Raw genomic sequence first — 15,977 nt, 5'->3', positions numbered from 1 at the left:
CCAAAAAATAGAGTCAATGCCCGATCTCTGAATATTAGCAGGTTTGGGCCTGGTTAGTACATGGTTTGGAGACTGCCTGGGAATACCAGGTGCTTTAACTTTTTGGAAAATTTCACGATTTATATAATAATCTTGCAAAAAAAAAAAAAAAAAGTCAATGCCCGATCTCTGAATCTTAGCAGGTTTAGGTCTGGTTAGTACTTGGATGAGAGACTGCCTAGGAATACCAGGTGCTTTAAGCTTTTGGGTTTTCTTTCCTACTTATATAATGTACTGGTGATTAGATGGGCTGGTCTTTAATAGCCCTCTCTTTGCAGCAGTCTTCGCTTACGGCCATACCAACCTGGCTATGCCCGATCTCGTCTGCTCTCGAAGCTAAGCAGGTTTGGGCCTGGTTAGTACTTGGATGGGAGACCGCCTGGGAATACCAGGTGCTGTAAGCTTTTTGGAAACTTTTCACTTAGTATATAATAATTTTGCCAAAAAATAGAGTCAATGCCCGATCTCTGAATATTAGCAGGTTTGGGCCTGGTTAGTACATGGTTTGAGACTGCCTGGGAATACCAGGTGCTTTAAACTTTTTGGAAAATTTCACGATTTATATAATAATCTTGCAAAAAAAAAAAAAAAAGAGTCAATGCCCGATCTCTGAATCTTACAGGTTTAGGTCTGGTTAGTACTTGGATGAGAGACTGCCTAGGAATACCAGGTGCTTTAAGCTTTTTTGAAACTTTTCACTTTGTATATAATAATTTAGCCAAAAAATAGAGTCAATGCCCGATCTCTGAATATTAGCAGGTTTGGGCCTGGTTAGTACATGGATGGGAGACTGCCTGGGAATACCAGGTGCTTTAAACTTTTTGGAAATTTTCACGATTTATATAATAATCTTGCAAAAAAAAAAAAAAAAAAAAAAAGTCAATGCCCGATCTCTGAATCTTACCAGGTTTAGGTCTGGTTAGTACTTGGATGAGAGACTGCCTAGGAATACCAGGTGCTTTAAGCTTTTTTGAAACTTTTCACTTTGTATATAATAATTTAGCCAAAAAATAGAGTCAATGCCCGATCTCTGAATATTAGCAGGTTTGGGCCTGGTTAGTACATGGATTGGAGACTGCCTGGGAATACCAGGTGCTTTAAACTTTTTGGAAAATTTCACGATTTATATAATAATCTTGCAAAAAAAAAAAAAAGTCAATGCCCGATATCTGAATCTTAGCAGGTTTAGGTCTGGTTAGTACTTGGATGAGAGACTGCCTAGGAATACCAGGTGCTTTAAGCTTTTGGGTTTTCTTTCCTACTTATATAATGTACTGGTGATTAGATGGGCTGGTCTTTAAATAGCCCTCTCTTTGCAGCAGTCTTCGCTTACGGCCATACCAACCTGGCTATGCCCGATCTCGTCTGCTCTCGGAAGCTAAGCAGGTTTGGGCCTGGTTAGTACTTGGATGGGAGACCGCCTGGGAATACCAGGTGCTGTAAGCTTTTTGGAAACTTTTCACTTAGTATATAATAATTTTGCCAAAAAATAGAGTCAATGCCCGATCTCTGAATATTAGCAGGTTTGGGCCTGGTTAGTACATGGTTTGGAGACTGCCTGGGAATACCAGGTGCTTTAAACTTTTTGGAAAATTTCACGATTTATATAATAATCTTGCAAAAAAAAAAAAAAAAAAAAAAAAGTCAATGCCCGATCTCTGAATCTTAGCAGGTTTAGGTCTGGTTAGTACTTGGATGAGAGACTGCCTAGGAATACCAGGTGCTTTAAGCTTTTTTGAAACTTTTCACTTTGTATATAATAATTTAGCCAAAAAATAGAGTCAATGCCCGATCTCTGAATATTAGCAGGTTTGGGCCTGGTTAGTACATGGATGGGAGACTGCCTGGGAATACCAGGTGCTTTAAACTTTTTGGAAATTTTCACGATTTATATAATAATCTTGCAAAAAAAAAAAAAAAAAAAAAGAGTCAATGCCCGATCTCTGAATCTTAGCAGGTTTAGGTCTGGTTAGTACTTGGATGAGAGACTGCCTAGGAATACCAGGTGCTTTAAGCTTTTTTGAAACTTTTCACTTTGTATATAATAATTTAGCCAAAAAATAGAGTCAATGCCCGATCTCTGAATATTAGCAGGTTTGGGCCTGGTTAGTACATGGATGGGAGACTGCCTGGGAATACCAGGTGCTTTAAACTTTTTGGAAAATTTCACGATTTATATAATAATCTTGCAAAAAAAAAAAAAAAGTCAATGCCCGATATCTGAATCTTAGCAGGTTTAGGTCTGGTTAGTACTTGGATGAGAGACTGCCTAGGAATACCAGGTGCTTTAAGCTTTTGGGTTTTCTTTCCTACTTATATAATGTACTGGTGATTAGATGGGCTGGTCTTTAAATAGCCCTCTCTTTGCAGCAGTCTTCGCTTACGGCCATACCAACCTGGCTATGCCCGATCTCGTCTGCTCTCGGAAGCTAAGCAGGTTTGGGCCTGGTTAGTACTTGGATGGGAGACCGCCTGGGAATACCAGGTGCTGTAAGCTTTTTGGAAACTTTTCACTTAGTATATAATAATTTTGCCAAAAAATAGAGTCAATGCCCGATCTCTGAATATTAGCAGGTTTGGGCCTGGTTAGTACATGGTTGGAGACTGCCTGGGAATACCAGGTGCTTTAACTTTTTGGAAATTTCACGATTTATATAATAATCTTGCAAAAAACAAAAACAAAAAAAAAGAGTCAATGCCCCGATCTCTGAATCTTACCAGGTTTAAGGTCTGGTTAGTACTTGGATGAGAGACTGCCTAGGAATACCAGGTGCTTTAAGCTTTTTTGAAACTTTTCACTTTGTATATAATAATTTAGCCAAAAAATAGAGTCAATGCCCGATCTCTGAATATTAGCAGGTTTGGGCCTGGTTAGTACATGGATAGGAGACTGCCTGGGAATACCAGGTGCTTTAAACTTTTTGGAAAATTTCACGATTTATATAATAATCTTGCAAAAAAAAAAAAAGTCAATGCCCGATATCTGAATCTTAGCAGGTTTAGGTCTGGTTAGTACTTGGATGAGAGACCTGCCCTAGGAATACCAGGTGCTTTAAGCTTTTGGGTTTTCTTTGCTACTTATATAATATACTGGTGATTAGATGGGCTGGTCTTTAAATAGCCCTCTCTTTGGCAGCAGTCTTCGCTTACGGCCATACCAACCTGGCTATGCCCGATCTCGTCTGCTCTCGGAAGCTAAGCAGGTTTGGGCCTGGTTAGTACTTGGATGGGAGACCGTCTGGGAAATACCAGGTGCTGTAAGCTTTTTGGAAACTTTTCACTTAGTATATAATAATTTTGCCAAAAAATAGAGTCAATGCCCGATCTCTGAATATTAGCAGGTTTGGGCCTGGTTAGTACATGGTTTGGAGACTGCCTGGGAATACCAGGTGCTTTAAACTTTTTGGAAAATTTCACGATTTATATAATAATCTTGCAAAAAAAAAAAAAAAAAAAAAGAGTCAATGCCCGATCTCTGAATCTTACCAGGTTTAGGTCTGGTTAGTACTTGGATGAGAGACTGCCTAGGAATACCAGGTGCTTTAAGCTTTTTTGAAACTTTTCACTTTGTATATAATAATTTAGCCAAAAAATAGAGTCAATGCCCGATCTCTGAATATTAGCAGGTTTGGGCCTGGTTAGTACATGGATAGGAGACTGCCTGGGAATACCAGGTGCTTTAAACTTTTTGGAAAATTTCACGATTTATATAATAATCTTGCAAAAAAAAAAAAAGTCAATGCCCGATATCTGAATCTTAGCAGGTTTAGGTCTGGTTAGTACTTGGATGAGAGACTGCCTAGGAATACCAGGTGCTTTAAGCTTTTGGGTTTTCTTTGCTACTTATATAATATACTGGTGATTAGATGGGCTGGTCTTTAAATAGCCCTCTCTTTGCAGCAGTCTTCGCTTACGGCCATACCAACCTGGCTATGCCCGATCTCGTCTGCTCTCGGAAGCTAAGCAGGTTTGGGCCTGGTTAGTACTTGGATGGGAGACCGTCTGGGAATACCAGGTGCTGTAAGCTTTTTGGAAACTTTTCACTTAGTATATAATAATTTTGCCAAAAAAATAGAGTCAATGCCTGATCTCTGAATATTAGCAGGTTTGGGCCTGGTTAGTACATGGTTTGGAGACTGCCTGGGAATACCAGGTGCTTTAAACTTTTTGGAAAATTTCACGATTTATATAATAATCTTGCAAAAAAAAAAAAAAAAAAAAAGTCAATGCCCGATATCTGAATCTTAGCAGGTTTAGGTCTGGTTAGTACTTGGATGAGAGACTGCCTAGGAATACCAGGTGCTTTAAGCTTTTGGGTTTTCTTTCCTACTTATATAATGTACTGGCGATTAGATGGGATGGTCTTTAAATAGCCCTCTCTTTGCAGCAGTCTTCGCTTACGGCCATACCAACCTGGCTATGCCCGATCTCGTCTGCTCTCGGAAGCTAAGCAGGTTTGGGCCTGGTTAGTACTTGGATGGGAGACCGCCTGGGAATACCAGGTGCTGTAAGCTTTTTGGAAACTTTTCACTTAGTATATAATAATTTTGCCAAAAAATAGAGTCAATGCCCGATCTCTGAATATTAGCAGGTTAGGGCCTGGTTAGTACATGGTTTGGAGACTGCCTGGGAATACCAGGTGCTTTAAACTTTTTGGAAAATTTCACGATTTATATAATAATCTTGCAAAAAAAAAAAAAAAAGTCAATGCCCGATATCTGAATCTTAGCAGGTTTAGGTCTGGTTAGTACTTGGATGAGAGACTGCCTAGGAATACCAGGTGCTTTAAGCTTTTGGGTTTTCTTTCCTACTTATATAATGTACTGGTGATTAGATGGGCTGGTCTTTAAATAGCCCTCTCTTTGCAGCAGTCTTCGCTTACGGCCATACCAACCTGGCTATGCCCGATCTCGTCTGCTCTCGGAAGCTAAGCAGGTTTGGGCCTGGTTAGTACTTGGATGGGAGACCGCCTGGGAATACCAGGTGCTGTAAGCTTTTTGGAAACTTTTCACTTAGTATATAATAATTTTGCCAAAAAATAGAGTCAATGCCCGATCTCTGAATATTAGCAGGTTTGGGCCTGGTTAGTACATGGTTTGGAGACTGCCTGGGAATACCAGGTGCTTTAAACTTTTTGGAAAATTTCACGATTTATATAATAATCTTGCAAAAAAAAAAAAAAAAAGAGTCAATGCCCGATCTCTGAATCTTACCAGGTTTAGGTCTGGTTAGTACTTGGATGAGAGACTGCCTAGGAATACCAGGTGCTTTAAGCTTTTTTGAAACTTTTCACTTTGTATATAATAATTTAGCCAAAAAATAGAGTCAATGCCCGATCTCTGAATATTAGCAGGTTTGGGCCTGGTTAGTACATGGATGGGAGACTGCCTGGGAATACCAGGTGCTTTAAACTTTTTGGAAATTTTCACGATTTATATAATAATCTTGCAAAAAAAAAAAAAAAAAAAAAAAAATGAGTCAATGCCCGATCTCTGAATCTTACCAGGTTTAGGTCTGGTTAGTACTTGGATGAGAGACTGCCTAGGAATACCAGGTGCTTTAAGCTTTTTTGAAACTTTTCACTTTGTATATAATAATTTAGCCAAAAAATAGAGTCAATGCCCGATCTCTGAATATTAGCAGGTTTGGGCCTGGTTAGTACATGGATAGGAGACTGCCTGGGAATACCAGGTGCTTTAAACTTTTTGGAAAATTTCACGATTTATATAATAATCTTGCCAAAAAAATAAAAAGTCAATGCCCGATATCTGAATCTTAGCAGGTTTAGGTCTGGTTAGTACTTGGATGAGAGACTGCCTAGGAATGCCAGGTGCTTTAAGCTTTTGGGTTTTCTTTGCTACTTATATAATATACTGGTGATTAGATGGGCTGGTCTTTAAATAGCCCTCTCTTTGCAGCAGTCTTCGCTTACGGCCATACCAACCTGGCTATGCCCGATCTCGTCTGCTCTTGGAAGCTAAGCAGGTTTGGGCCTGGTTAGTACTTGGATGGGAGACGGCCTGGGAATACCAGGTGCTGTAAGCTTTTTGGAAACTTTTCACTTTGTATATAATAATTTTGCCAAAAAATAGAGTCAATGCCCGATCTCTGAATATTAGCAGGTTTGGGCCTGGTTAGTACATGGTTTGGAGACTGCCGGGGAATACCAGGTGCTTTAAACTTTTTGGAAAATTTCACGATTTATATAATAATCTTGCAAAAAAAAAAAAAAAAAAAAAAAAGAGTCAATGCCCGATCTCTGAATCTTAGCAGGTTTAGGTCTGGTTAGTACTTGGATGAGAGACTGCCTAGGAATACCAGGTGCTTTAAGCTTTTGGGTTTTCTTTCCTACTTATATAATGTACTGGCGATTAGATGGGATGGTCTTTAAATAGCCCTCTCTTTGCAGCAGTCTTCGCTTACGGCCATACCAACCTGGCTATGCCCGATCTCGTCTGCTCTCGGAAGCTAAGCAGGTTTGGGCCTGGTTAGTACTTGGATGGGAGACCGCCTGGGAATACCAGGTGCTGTAAGCTTTTTGGAAACTTTTCACTTAGTATATAATAATTTTGCCAAAAAATAGACTCAATGCCTGATCTCTGAATATTAGCAGGTTTGGGCCTGGTTAGTACATGGTTTGGAGACTGCCTGGGAATACCAGGTGCTTTAAACTTTTTGGAAAATTTCACGATTTATATAATAATCTTGCAAAAAAAAAAAAAAAGTCAATGCCCGATATCTGAATCTTAGCAGGTTTAGGTCTGGTTAGTACTTGGATGAGAGACTGCCTAGGAATACCAGGTGCTTTAAGCTTTTGGGTTTTCTTTCCTACTTATATAATGTACTGGTGATTAGATGGGCTGGTCTTTAAATAGCCCTCTCTTTGCAGCAGTCTTCGCTTACGGCCATACCAACCTGGCTATGCCCGATCTCGTCAGCTCTCGGAAGCTAAGCAGGTTTGGGCCTGGTTAGTACTTGGATGGGAGACCGCCTGGGAATACCAGGTGCTGTAAGCTTTTTGGAAACTTTTCACTTAGTATATAATAATTTTGCCAAAAAATAGACTCAATGCCTGATCTCTGAATATTAGCAGGTTTGGGCCTGGTTAGTACATGGTTTGGAGACTGCCTGGGAATACCAGGTGCTTTAAACTTTTTGGAAAATTTCACGATTTATATAATAATCTTGCAAAAAAAAAAAAAGTAAATGCCCGATATCTGAATCTTAGCAGGTTTAGGTCTGGTTAGTACTTGGATGAGAGACTGCCTAGGAATACCAGGTGCTTTAAGCTTTTGGGTTTTCTTTCCTACTTATATAATGTACTGGTGATTAGATGGGCTGGTCTTTAAATAGCCCTCTCTTTGCAGCAGTCTTCGCTTACGGCCATACCAACCTGGCTATGCCCGATCTCGTCTGCTCTCGGAAGCTAAGCAGGTTTGGGCCTGGTTAGTACTTGGATGGGAGACCGCCTGGGAATACCAGGTGCTGTAAGCTTTTTGGAAACTTTTCACTTAGTATATAATAATTTTGCCAAAAAATAGAGTCAATGCCCGATCTCTGAATATTAGCAGGTTTGGGCCTGGTTAGTACATGGTTTGGAGACTGCCTGGGAATACCAGGTGCTTTAAACTTTTTGGAAAATTTCACGATTTATATAATAATCTTGCAAAAAAAAAAAAAAAAAAAAAAAGTCAATGCCCGATATCTGAATCTTAGCAGGTTTAGGTCTGGTTAGTACTTGGATGAGAGACTGCCTAGGAATACCAGGTGCTTTAAGCTTTTTTGAAACTTTTCACTTTGTATATAATAATTTAGCCAAAAAATAGAGTCAATGCCCGATCTCTGAATATTAGCAGGTTTGGGCCTGGTTAGTACATGGATGGGAGACTGCCTGGGAATACCAGGTGCTTTAAACTTTTTGGAAATTTTCACGATTTATATAATAATCTTGCAAAAAAAAAAAAAAAAAAAAAAAGAGTCAATGCCCGATCTCTGAATCTTACCAGGTTTAGGTCTGGTTAGTACTTGGATGAGAGACTGCCTAGGAATACCAGGTGCTTTAAGCTTTTTTGAAACTTTTCACTTTGTATATAATAATTTAGCCAAAAAATAGAGTCAATGCCCGATCTCTGAATATTAGCAGGTTTGGGCCTGGTTAGTACATGGATAGGAGACTGCCTGGGAATACCAGGTGCTTTAAACTTTTTGGAAAATTTCACGATTTATATAATAATCTTGCAAAAAAAAAAAAAAGTCAATGCCCGATATCTGAATCTTAGCAGGTTTAGGTCTGGTTAGTACTTGGATGAGAGACTGCCTAGGAATACCAGGTGCTTTAAGCTTTTGGGTTTTCTTTGCTACTTATATAATATACTGGTGATTAGATGGGCTGGTCTTTAAATAGCCCTCTCTTTGCAGCAGTCTTCGCTTACGGCCATACCAACCTGGCTATGCCCGATCTTGTCTGCTCTCGGAAGCTAAGCAGGTTTGGGCCTGGTTAGTACTTGGATGGGAGACCGCCTGGGAATACCAGGTGCTGTAAGCTTTTTGGAAACTTTTCACTTAGTATATAATAATTTTGCCAAAAAATAGAGTCAATGCCCGATCTCTGAATATTAGCAGGTTTGGGCCTGGTTAGTACATGGTTTGGAGACTGCCTGGGAATACCAGGTGCTTTAAACTTTTTGGAAAATTTCACGATTTATATAATAATCTTGCAAAAAAAAAAAAAAAAAAAAAAAAGTCAATGCCCGATATCTGAATCTTAGCAGGTTTAGGTCTGGTTAGTACTTGGATGAGAGACTGCCTTGGAATACCAGGTGCTTTAAGCTTTTGGGTTTTCTTTCCTACTTATATAATGTACTGGCGATTAGATGGGATGGTCTTTAAATAGCCCTCTCTTTGCAGCAGTCTTCGCTTACGGCCATACCAACCTGGCTATGCCCGATCTCGTCTGCTCTCGGAAGCTAAGCAGGTTTGGGCCTGGTTAGTACTTGGATGGGAGACCGCCTGGGAATACCAGGTGCTGTAAGCTTTTTGGAAACTTTTCACTTAGTATATAATAATTTTGCCAAAAAATAGAGTCAATGCCCGATCTCTGAATATTAGCAGGTTTGGGCCTGGTTAGTACATGGTTTGGAGACCGCCTGGGAATACCAGGTGCTGTAAGCTTTTTGGAAACTTTTCACTTAGTATATAATAATTTTGCCAAAAAATAGAGTCAATGCCCGATCTCTGAATATTAGCAGGTTTGGGCCTGGTTAGTACATGGTTTGGAGACTGCCTGGGAATACCAGGTGCTTTAAACTTTTTGGAAAATTTCACGATTTATATAATAATCTTGCAAAAAAAAAAAAAAAGTCAATGCCCGATATCTGAATCTTAGCAGGTTTAGGTCTGGTTAGTACTTGGATGAGAGACTGCCTAGGAATACCAGGTGCTTTAAGCTTTTGGGTTTTCTTTCCTACTTATATAATGTACTGGTGATTAGACGGGTTGGTCTTTAAATAGCCCTCTCTTTGCAGCAGTCTTCGCTTACGGCCATACCAACCTGGCTATGCCCGATCTCGTCTGCTCTCGGAAGCTAAGCAGGTTTGGGCCTGGTTAGTACTTGGATGGGAGACCGCCTGGGAATACCAGGTGCTGTAAGCTTTTTGGAAACTTTTCACTTAGTATATAATAATTTAGCCAAAAAATAGAGTCAATGCCCGATCTCTGAATATTAGCAGGTTTGGGCCTGGTTAGTACATGGTTTGGAGACTGCCTGGGAATACCAGGTGCTTTAAACTTTTTGGAAAATTTCACGATTTATATAATAATCTTGCAAAAAAAAAAAAAAAAAAAAAAAAGAGTCAATGCCCGATCTCTGAATCTTACCAGGTTTAGGTCTGGTTAGTACTTGGATGAGAGACTGCCTAGGAATACCAGGTGCTTTAAGCTTTTTTGAAACTTTTCACTTAGTATATAATAATTTAGCCAAAAAATAGAGTCAATGCCCGATCTCTGAATATTAGCAGGTTTGGGCCTGGTTAGTACATGGATAGGAGACTGCCTGGGAATACCAGGTGCTTTAAACTTTTTGGAAAATTTCACGATTTATATAATAATCTTGCCAAAAAAATAAAAAGTCAATGCCCGATATCTGAATCTTAGCAGGTTTAGGTCTGGTTAGTACTTGGATGAGAGACTGCCTAGGAATACCAGGTGCTTTAAGCTTTTGGGTTTTCTTTGCTACTTATATAATATACTGGTGATTAGATGGGCTGGTCTTTAAATAGCCCTCTCTTTGCAGCAGTCTTCGCTTACGGCCATACCAACCTGGCTATGCCCGATCTCGTCTGCTCTTGGAAGCTAAGCAGGTTTGGGCCTGGTTAGTACTTGGATGGGAGACGGCCTGGGAATACCAGGTGCTGTAAGCTTTTTGGAAACTTTTCACTTAGTATATAATAATTTTGCCAAAAAATAGAGTCAATGCCCGATCTCTGAATATTAGCAGGTTTGGGCCTGGTTAGTACATGGTTTGGAGACTGCCGGGGAATACCAGGTGCTTTAAACTTTTTGGAAAATTTCACGATTTATATAATAATCTTGCAAAAAAAAAAAAAAAAAAAAAGAGTCAATGCCCGATCTCTGAATCTTAGCAGGTTTAGGTCTGGTTAGTACTTGGATGAGAGACTGCCTAGGAATACCAGGTGCTTTAAGCTTTTGGGTTTTCTTTCCTACTTATATAATGTACTGGCGATTAGATGGGATGGTCTTTAAATAGCCCTCTCTTTGCAGCAGTCTTCGCTTACGGCCATACCAACCTGGCTATGCCCGATCTCGTCTGCTCTCGGAAGCTAAGCAGGTTTGGGCCTGGTTAGTACTTGGATGGGAGACCGCCTGGGAATACCAGGTGCTGTAAGCTTTTTGGAAACTTTTCACTTAGTATATAATAATTTTGCCAAAAAATAGACTCAATGCCTGATCTCTGAATATTAGCAGGTTTGGGCCTGGTTAGTACATGGTTTGGAGACTGCCTGGGAATACCAGGTGCTTTAAACTTTTTGGAAAATTTCACGATTTATATAATAATCTTGCAAAAAAAAAAAAAAGTCAATGCCCGATATCTGAATCTTAGCAGGTTTAGGTCTGGTTAGTACTTGGATGAGAGACTGCCTAGGAATACCAGGTGCTTTAAGCTTTTGGGTTTTCTTTCCTACTTATATAATGTACTGGTGATTAGATGGGCTGGTCTTTAAATAGCCCTCTCTTTGCAGCAGTCTTCGCTTACGGCCATACCAACCTGGCTATGCCCGATCTCGTCAGCTCTCGGAAGCTAAGCAGGTTTGGGCCTGGTTAGTACTTGGATGGGAGACCGCCTGGGAATACCAGGTGCTGTAAGCTTTTTGGAAACTTTTCACTTAGTATATAATAATTTTGCCAAAAAATAGACTCAATGCCTGATCTCTGAATATTAGCAGGTTTGGGCCTGGTTAGTACATGGTTTGGAGACTGCCTGGGAATACCAGGTGCTTTAAACTTTTTGGAAAATTTCACGATTTATATAATAATCTTGCAAAAAAAAAAAAAGTAAATGCCCGATATCTGAATCTTAGCAGGTTTAGGTCTGGTTAGTACTTGGATGAGAGACTGCCTAGGAATACCAGGTGCTTTAAGCTTTTGGGTTTTCTTTCCTACTTATATAATGTACTGGTGATTAGATGGGCTGGTCTTTAAATAGCCCTCTCTTTGCAGCAGTCTTCGCTTACGGCCATACCAACCTGGCTATGCCCGATCTCGTCTGCTCTCGGAAGCTAAGCAGGTTTGGGCCTGGTTAGTACTTGGATGGGAGACCGCCTGGGAATACCAGGTGCTATAAGCTTTTTGGAAACTTTTCACTTAGTATATAATAATTTTGCCAAAAAATAGAGTCAATGCCCGATCTCTGAATATTAGCAGGTTTGGGCCTGGTTAGTACATGGTTTGGAGACTGCCTGGGAATACCAGGTGCTTTAAACTTTTTGGAAAATTTCACGATTTATATAATAATCTTGCAAAAAAAAAAAAAAAAAAAAAGTCAATGCCCGATATCTGAATCTTAGCAGGTTTAGGTCTGGTTAGTACTTGGATGAGAGACTGCCTAGGAATACCAGGTGCTTTAAGCTTTTTTGAAACTTTTCACTTTGTATATAATAATTTAGCCAAAAAATAGAGTCAATGCCCGATCTCTGAATATTAGCAGGTTTGGGCCTGGTTAGTACATGGATGGGAGACTGCCTGGGAATACCAGGTGCTTTAAACTTTTTGGAAATTTTCACGATTTATATAATAATCTTGCAAAAAAAAAAAAAAAAAAAAAAAGAGTCAATGCCCGATCTCTGAATCTTAGCAGGTTTAGGTCTGGTTAGTACTTGGATGAGAGACTGCCTAGGAATACCAGGTGCTTTAAGCTTTTTTGAAACTTTTCACTTTGTATATAATAATTTAGCCAAAAAATAGAGTCAATGCCCGATCTCTGAATATTAGCAGGTTTGGGCCTGGTTAGTACATGGATAGGAGACTGCCTGGGAATACCAGGTGCTTTAAACTTTTTGGAAAATTTCACGATTTATATAATAATCTTGCAAAAAAAAAAAAAAGTCAATGCCCGATATCTGAATCTTAGCAGGTTTAGGTCTGGTTAGTACTTGGATGAGAGACTGCCTAGGAATACCAGGTGCTTTAAGCTTTTGGGTTTTCTTTGCTACTTATATAATATACTGGTGATTAGATGGGCTGGTCTTTAAATAGCCCTCTCTTTGCAGCAGTCTTCGCTTACGGCCATACCAACCTGGCTATGCCCGATCTTGTCTGCTCTCGGAAGCTAAGCAGGTTTGGGCCTGGTTAGTACTTGGATGGGAGACCGCCTGGGAATACCAGGTGCTGTAAGCTTTTTGGAAACTTTTCACTTAGTATATAATAATTTTGCCAAAAAATAGAGTCAATGCCCGATCTCTGAATATTAGCAGGTTTGGGCCTGGTTAGTACATGGTTTGGAGACTGCCTGGGAATACCAGGTGCTTTAAACTTTTTGGAAAATTTCACGATTTATATAATAATCTTGCAAAAAAACAAAAACAAAAAAAAGAGTCAATGCCCGATCTCTGAATCTTACCAGGTTTAGGTCTGGTTAGTACTTGGATGAGAGACTGCCTAGGAATACCAGGTGCTTTAAGCTTTTTTGAAACTTTTCACTTTGTATATAATAATTTAGCCAAAAAATAGAGTCAATGCCCGATCTCTGAATATTAGCAGGTTTGGGCCTGGTTAGTACATGGATAGGAGACTGCCTGGGAATACCAGGTGCTTTAAACTTTTTGGAAAATTTCACGATTTATATAATAATCTTGCAAAAAAAAAAAAAGTCAATGCCCGATATCTGAATCTTAGCAGGTTTAGGTCTGGTTAGTACTTGGATGAGAGACTGCCTAGGAATACCAGGTGCTTTAAGCTTTTGGGTTTTCTTTGCTACTTATATAATATACTGGTGATTAGATGGGCTGGTCTTTAAATAGCCCTCTCTTTGCAGCAGTCTTCGCTTACGGCCATACCAACCTGGCTATGCCCGATCTCGTCTGCTCTCGGAAGCTAAGCAGGTTTGGGCCTGGTTAGTACTTGGATGGGAGACCGTCTGGGAATACCAGGTGCTGTAAGCTTTTTGGAAACTTTTCACTTAGTATATAATAATTTTGCCAAAAAATAGAGTCAATGCCTGATCTCTGAATATTAGCAGGTTTGGGCCTGGTTAGTACATGGTTTGGAGACTGCCTGGGAATACCAGGTGCTTTAAACTTTTTGGAAAATTTCACGATTTATATAATAATCTTGCAAAAAAAAAAAAAAAAAAAAAGTCAATGCCCGATATCTGAATCTTAGCAGGTTTAGGTCTGGTTAGTACTTGGATGAGAGACTGCCTAGGAATACCAGGTGCTTTAAGCTTTTGGGTTTTCTTTCCTACTTATATAATGTACTGGCGATTAGATGGGATGGTCTTTAAATAGCCCTCTCTTTGCAGCAGTCTTCGCTTACGGCCATACCAACCTGGCTATGCCCGATCTCGTCTGCTCTCGGAAGCTAAGCAGGTTTGGGCCTGGTTAGTACTTGGATGGGAGACCGCCTGGGAATACCAGGTGCTGTAAGCTTTTTGGAAACTTTTCACTTAGTATATAATAATTTTGCCAAAAAATAGAGTCAATGCCCGATCTCTGAATATTAGCAGGTTAGGGCCTGGTTAGTACATGGTTTGGAGACTGCCTGGGAATACCAGGTGCTTTAAACTTTTTGGAAAATTTCACGATTTATATAATAATCTTGCAAAAAAAAAAAAAAAAAGTCAATGCCCGATATCTGAATCTTAGCAGGTTTAGGTCTGGTTAGTACTTGGATGAGAGACTGCCTAGGAATACCAGGTGCTTTAAGCTTTTGGGTTTTCTTTCCTACTTATATAATGTACTGGTGATTAGATGGGCTGGTCTTTAAATAGCCCTCTCTTTGCAGCAGTCTTCGCTTACGGCCATACCAACCTGGCTATGCCCGATCTCGTCTGCTCTCGGAAGCTAAGCAGGTTTGGGCCTGGTTAGTACTTGGATGGGAGACCGCCTGGGAATACCAGGTGCTGTAAGCTTTTTGGAAACTTTTCACTTAGTATATAATAATTTTGCCAAAAAATAGAGTCAATGCCCGATCTCTGAATATTAGCAGGTTTGGGCCTGGTTAGTACATGGTTTGGAGACTGCCTGGGAATACCAGGTGCTTTAAACTTTTTGGAAAATTTCACGATTTATATAATAATCTTGCAAAAAAAAAAAAAAAAAGAGTCAATGCCCGATCTCTGAATCTTACCAGGTTTAGGTCTGGTTAGTACTTGGATGAGAGACTGCCTAGGAATACCAGGTGCTTTAAGCTTTTTTGAAACTTTTCACTTTGTATATAATAATTTAGCCAAAAAATAGAGTCAATGCCCGATCTCTGAATATTAGCAGGTTTGGGCCTGGTTAGTACATGGATGGGAGACTGCCTGGGAATACCAGGTGCTTTAAACTTTTTGGAAATTTTCACGATTTATATAATAATCTTGCAAAAAAAAAAAAAAAAAAAAAAATGAGTCAATGCCGATCTCTGAATCTTACCAGGTTTAGGTCTGGTTAGTACTTGGATGAGAGACTGCCTAGGAATACCAGGTGCTTTAAGCTTTTTTGAAACTTTTCACTTTGTATATAATAATTTAGCCAAAAAATAGAGTCAATGCCCGATCTCTGAATATTAGCAGGTTTGGGCCTGGTTAGTACATGGATAGGAGACTGCCTGGGAATACCAGGTGCTTTAAACTTTTTGGAAAATTTCACGATTTATATAATAATCTTGCCAAAAAAAATAAAAAGTCAATGCCCGATATCTGAATCTTAGCAGGTTTAGGTCTGGTTAGTACTTGGATGAGAGACTGCCTAGGAATGCCAGGTGCTTTAAGCTTTTGGGTTTTCTTTGCTACTTATATAATATACTGGTGATTAGATGGGCTGGTCTTTTAAATAGCCCCTCTTTGCAGCAGTCTTCGCTTACGGCCATACCAACCTGGCTATGCCCGATCTCGTCTGCTCTTGGAAGCTAAGCAGGTTTGGGCCTGGTTAGTACTTGGATGGGAGACGGCCTGGGAATACCAGGTGCTGTAAGCTTTTTGGAACTTTTCACTTAGTATATAATAATTTGCCAAAAAATAGAGTCAATGCCCGATCTCTGAATATTAGCAGGTTTGGGCCTGGTTAGTACATGGTTTGGAGACTGCCGGGGAATACCAGGTGCTTTAAACTTTTTGGAAAATTTCACGATTTATATAATAATCTTGCAAAAAAAAAAAAAAAAAAAAAAAAAGAGTCAATGCCCGATCTCTGAATCTTAGCAGGTTTAGGTCTGGTTAGTAC

General features: G+C 39.7%; 23 non-coding genes across 23 annotated transcripts; all 23 read left to right on the top strand.

Annotated features, from left to right (window-relative positions):
* Window positions 1-325: 325 nt before the first annotated feature.
* Window positions 326-443, top strand: LOC113087769 (5S ribosomal RNA). Its single transcript, XR_003285638.1, has one exon. It is a non-coding gene; the product is annotated as a 5S ribosomal RNA (ribosomal RNA).
* Window positions 444-1,366: 923 nt separating this feature from the next.
* Window positions 1,367-1,485, top strand: LOC113087758 (5S ribosomal RNA). Its single transcript, XR_003285627.1, has one exon. It is a non-coding gene; the product is annotated as a 5S ribosomal RNA (ribosomal RNA).
* Window positions 1,486-2,417: 932 nt separating this feature from the next.
* Window positions 2,418-2,536, top strand: LOC113087757 (5S ribosomal RNA). The gene has a single exon (XR_003285626.1). It is a non-coding gene; the product is annotated as a 5S ribosomal RNA (ribosomal RNA).
* Window positions 2,537-3,183: 647 nt separating this feature from the next.
* On the top strand, window positions 3,184-3,303 carry LOC113087764 (5S ribosomal RNA). Its single transcript, XR_003285633.1, has one exon. It is a non-coding gene; the product is annotated as a 5S ribosomal RNA (ribosomal RNA).
* A 644-nt stretch (window positions 3,304-3,947) lies between these two features.
* Window positions 3,948-4,066, top strand: LOC113087760 (5S ribosomal RNA). Its single transcript, XR_003285629.1, has one exon. It is a non-coding gene; the product is annotated as a 5S ribosomal RNA (ribosomal RNA).
* A 368-nt stretch (window positions 4,067-4,434) lies between these two features.
* Window positions 4,435-4,553, top strand: LOC113087755 (5S ribosomal RNA). Its single transcript, XR_003285624.1, has one exon. It is a non-coding gene; the product is annotated as a 5S ribosomal RNA (ribosomal RNA).
* A 362-nt stretch (window positions 4,554-4,915) lies between these two features.
* LOC113087754 (5S ribosomal RNA) lies at window positions 4,916-5,034 on the top strand. The gene has a single exon (XR_003285623.1). It is a non-coding gene; the product is annotated as a 5S ribosomal RNA (ribosomal RNA).
* Window positions 5,035-5,965: 931 nt separating this feature from the next.
* LOC113087768 (5S ribosomal RNA) lies at window positions 5,966-6,084 on the top strand. The gene has a single exon (XR_003285637.1). It is a non-coding gene; the product is annotated as a 5S ribosomal RNA (ribosomal RNA).
* A 372-nt stretch (window positions 6,085-6,456) lies between these two features.
* On the top strand, window positions 6,457-6,575 carry LOC113087753 (5S ribosomal RNA). Its single transcript, XR_003285622.1, has one exon. It is a non-coding gene; the product is annotated as a 5S ribosomal RNA (ribosomal RNA).
* A 361-nt stretch (window positions 6,576-6,936) lies between these two features.
* Window positions 6,937-7,055, top strand: LOC113087767 (5S ribosomal RNA). Its single transcript, XR_003285636.1, has one exon. It is a non-coding gene; the product is annotated as a 5S ribosomal RNA (ribosomal RNA).
* A 359-nt stretch (window positions 7,056-7,414) lies between these two features.
* LOC113087752 (5S ribosomal RNA) lies at window positions 7,415-7,533 on the top strand. The gene has a single exon (XR_003285621.1). It is a non-coding gene; the product is annotated as a 5S ribosomal RNA (ribosomal RNA).
* Window positions 7,534-8,465: 932 nt separating this feature from the next.
* LOC113087763 (5S ribosomal RNA) lies at window positions 8,466-8,584 on the top strand. Its single transcript, XR_003285632.1, has one exon. It is a non-coding gene; the product is annotated as a 5S ribosomal RNA (ribosomal RNA).
* Window positions 8,585-8,954: 370 nt separating this feature from the next.
* Window positions 8,955-9,073, top strand: LOC113087751 (5S ribosomal RNA). The gene has a single exon (XR_003285620.1). It is a non-coding gene; the product is annotated as a 5S ribosomal RNA (ribosomal RNA).
* A 498-nt stretch (window positions 9,074-9,571) lies between these two features.
* Window positions 9,572-9,690, top strand: LOC113087750 (5S ribosomal RNA). The gene has a single exon (XR_003285619.1). It is a non-coding gene; the product is annotated as a 5S ribosomal RNA (ribosomal RNA).
* A 648-nt stretch (window positions 9,691-10,338) lies between these two features.
* LOC113087766 (5S ribosomal RNA) lies at window positions 10,339-10,457 on the top strand. Its single transcript, XR_003285635.1, has one exon. It is a non-coding gene; the product is annotated as a 5S ribosomal RNA (ribosomal RNA).
* A 369-nt stretch (window positions 10,458-10,826) lies between these two features.
* On the top strand, window positions 10,827-10,945 carry LOC113087749 (5S ribosomal RNA). The gene has a single exon (XR_003285618.1). It is a non-coding gene; the product is annotated as a 5S ribosomal RNA (ribosomal RNA).
* A 360-nt stretch (window positions 10,946-11,305) lies between these two features.
* LOC113087756 (5S ribosomal RNA) lies at window positions 11,306-11,424 on the top strand. The gene has a single exon (XR_003285625.1). It is a non-coding gene; the product is annotated as a 5S ribosomal RNA (ribosomal RNA).
* A 359-nt stretch (window positions 11,425-11,783) lies between these two features.
* Window positions 11,784-11,902, top strand: LOC113087761 (5S ribosomal RNA). The gene has a single exon (XR_003285630.1). It is a non-coding gene; the product is annotated as a 5S ribosomal RNA (ribosomal RNA).
* A 930-nt stretch (window positions 11,903-12,832) lies between these two features.
* LOC113087762 (5S ribosomal RNA) lies at window positions 12,833-12,951 on the top strand. Its single transcript, XR_003285631.1, has one exon. It is a non-coding gene; the product is annotated as a 5S ribosomal RNA (ribosomal RNA).
* A 645-nt stretch (window positions 12,952-13,596) lies between these two features.
* On the top strand, window positions 13,597-13,715 carry LOC113087759 (5S ribosomal RNA). Its single transcript, XR_003285628.1, has one exon. It is a non-coding gene; the product is annotated as a 5S ribosomal RNA (ribosomal RNA).
* A 367-nt stretch (window positions 13,716-14,082) lies between these two features.
* LOC113087748 (5S ribosomal RNA) lies at window positions 14,083-14,201 on the top strand. Its single transcript, XR_003285617.1, has one exon. It is a non-coding gene; the product is annotated as a 5S ribosomal RNA (ribosomal RNA).
* A 363-nt stretch (window positions 14,202-14,564) lies between these two features.
* Window positions 14,565-14,683, top strand: LOC113087747 (5S ribosomal RNA). Its single transcript, XR_003285616.1, has one exon. It is a non-coding gene; the product is annotated as a 5S ribosomal RNA (ribosomal RNA).
* Window positions 14,684-15,612: 929 nt separating this feature from the next.
* Window positions 15,613-15,731, top strand: LOC113087765 (5S ribosomal RNA). The gene has a single exon (XR_003285634.1). It is a non-coding gene; the product is annotated as a 5S ribosomal RNA (ribosomal RNA).
* Window positions 15,732-15,977: the final 246 nt, after the last annotated feature.

This window comes from Carassius auratus, unplaced genomic scaffold (assembly GCF_003368295.1).
Source record: "Carassius auratus strain Wakin unplaced genomic scaffold, ASM336829v1 scaf_tig00045271, whole genome shotgun sequence".
NCBI classification, from domain to species: domain Eukaryota; kingdom Metazoa; phylum Chordata; class Actinopteri; order Cypriniformes; family Cyprinidae; genus Carassius; species Carassius auratus.
This window is presented reverse-complemented; position numbering and strand designations above follow the sequence as displayed.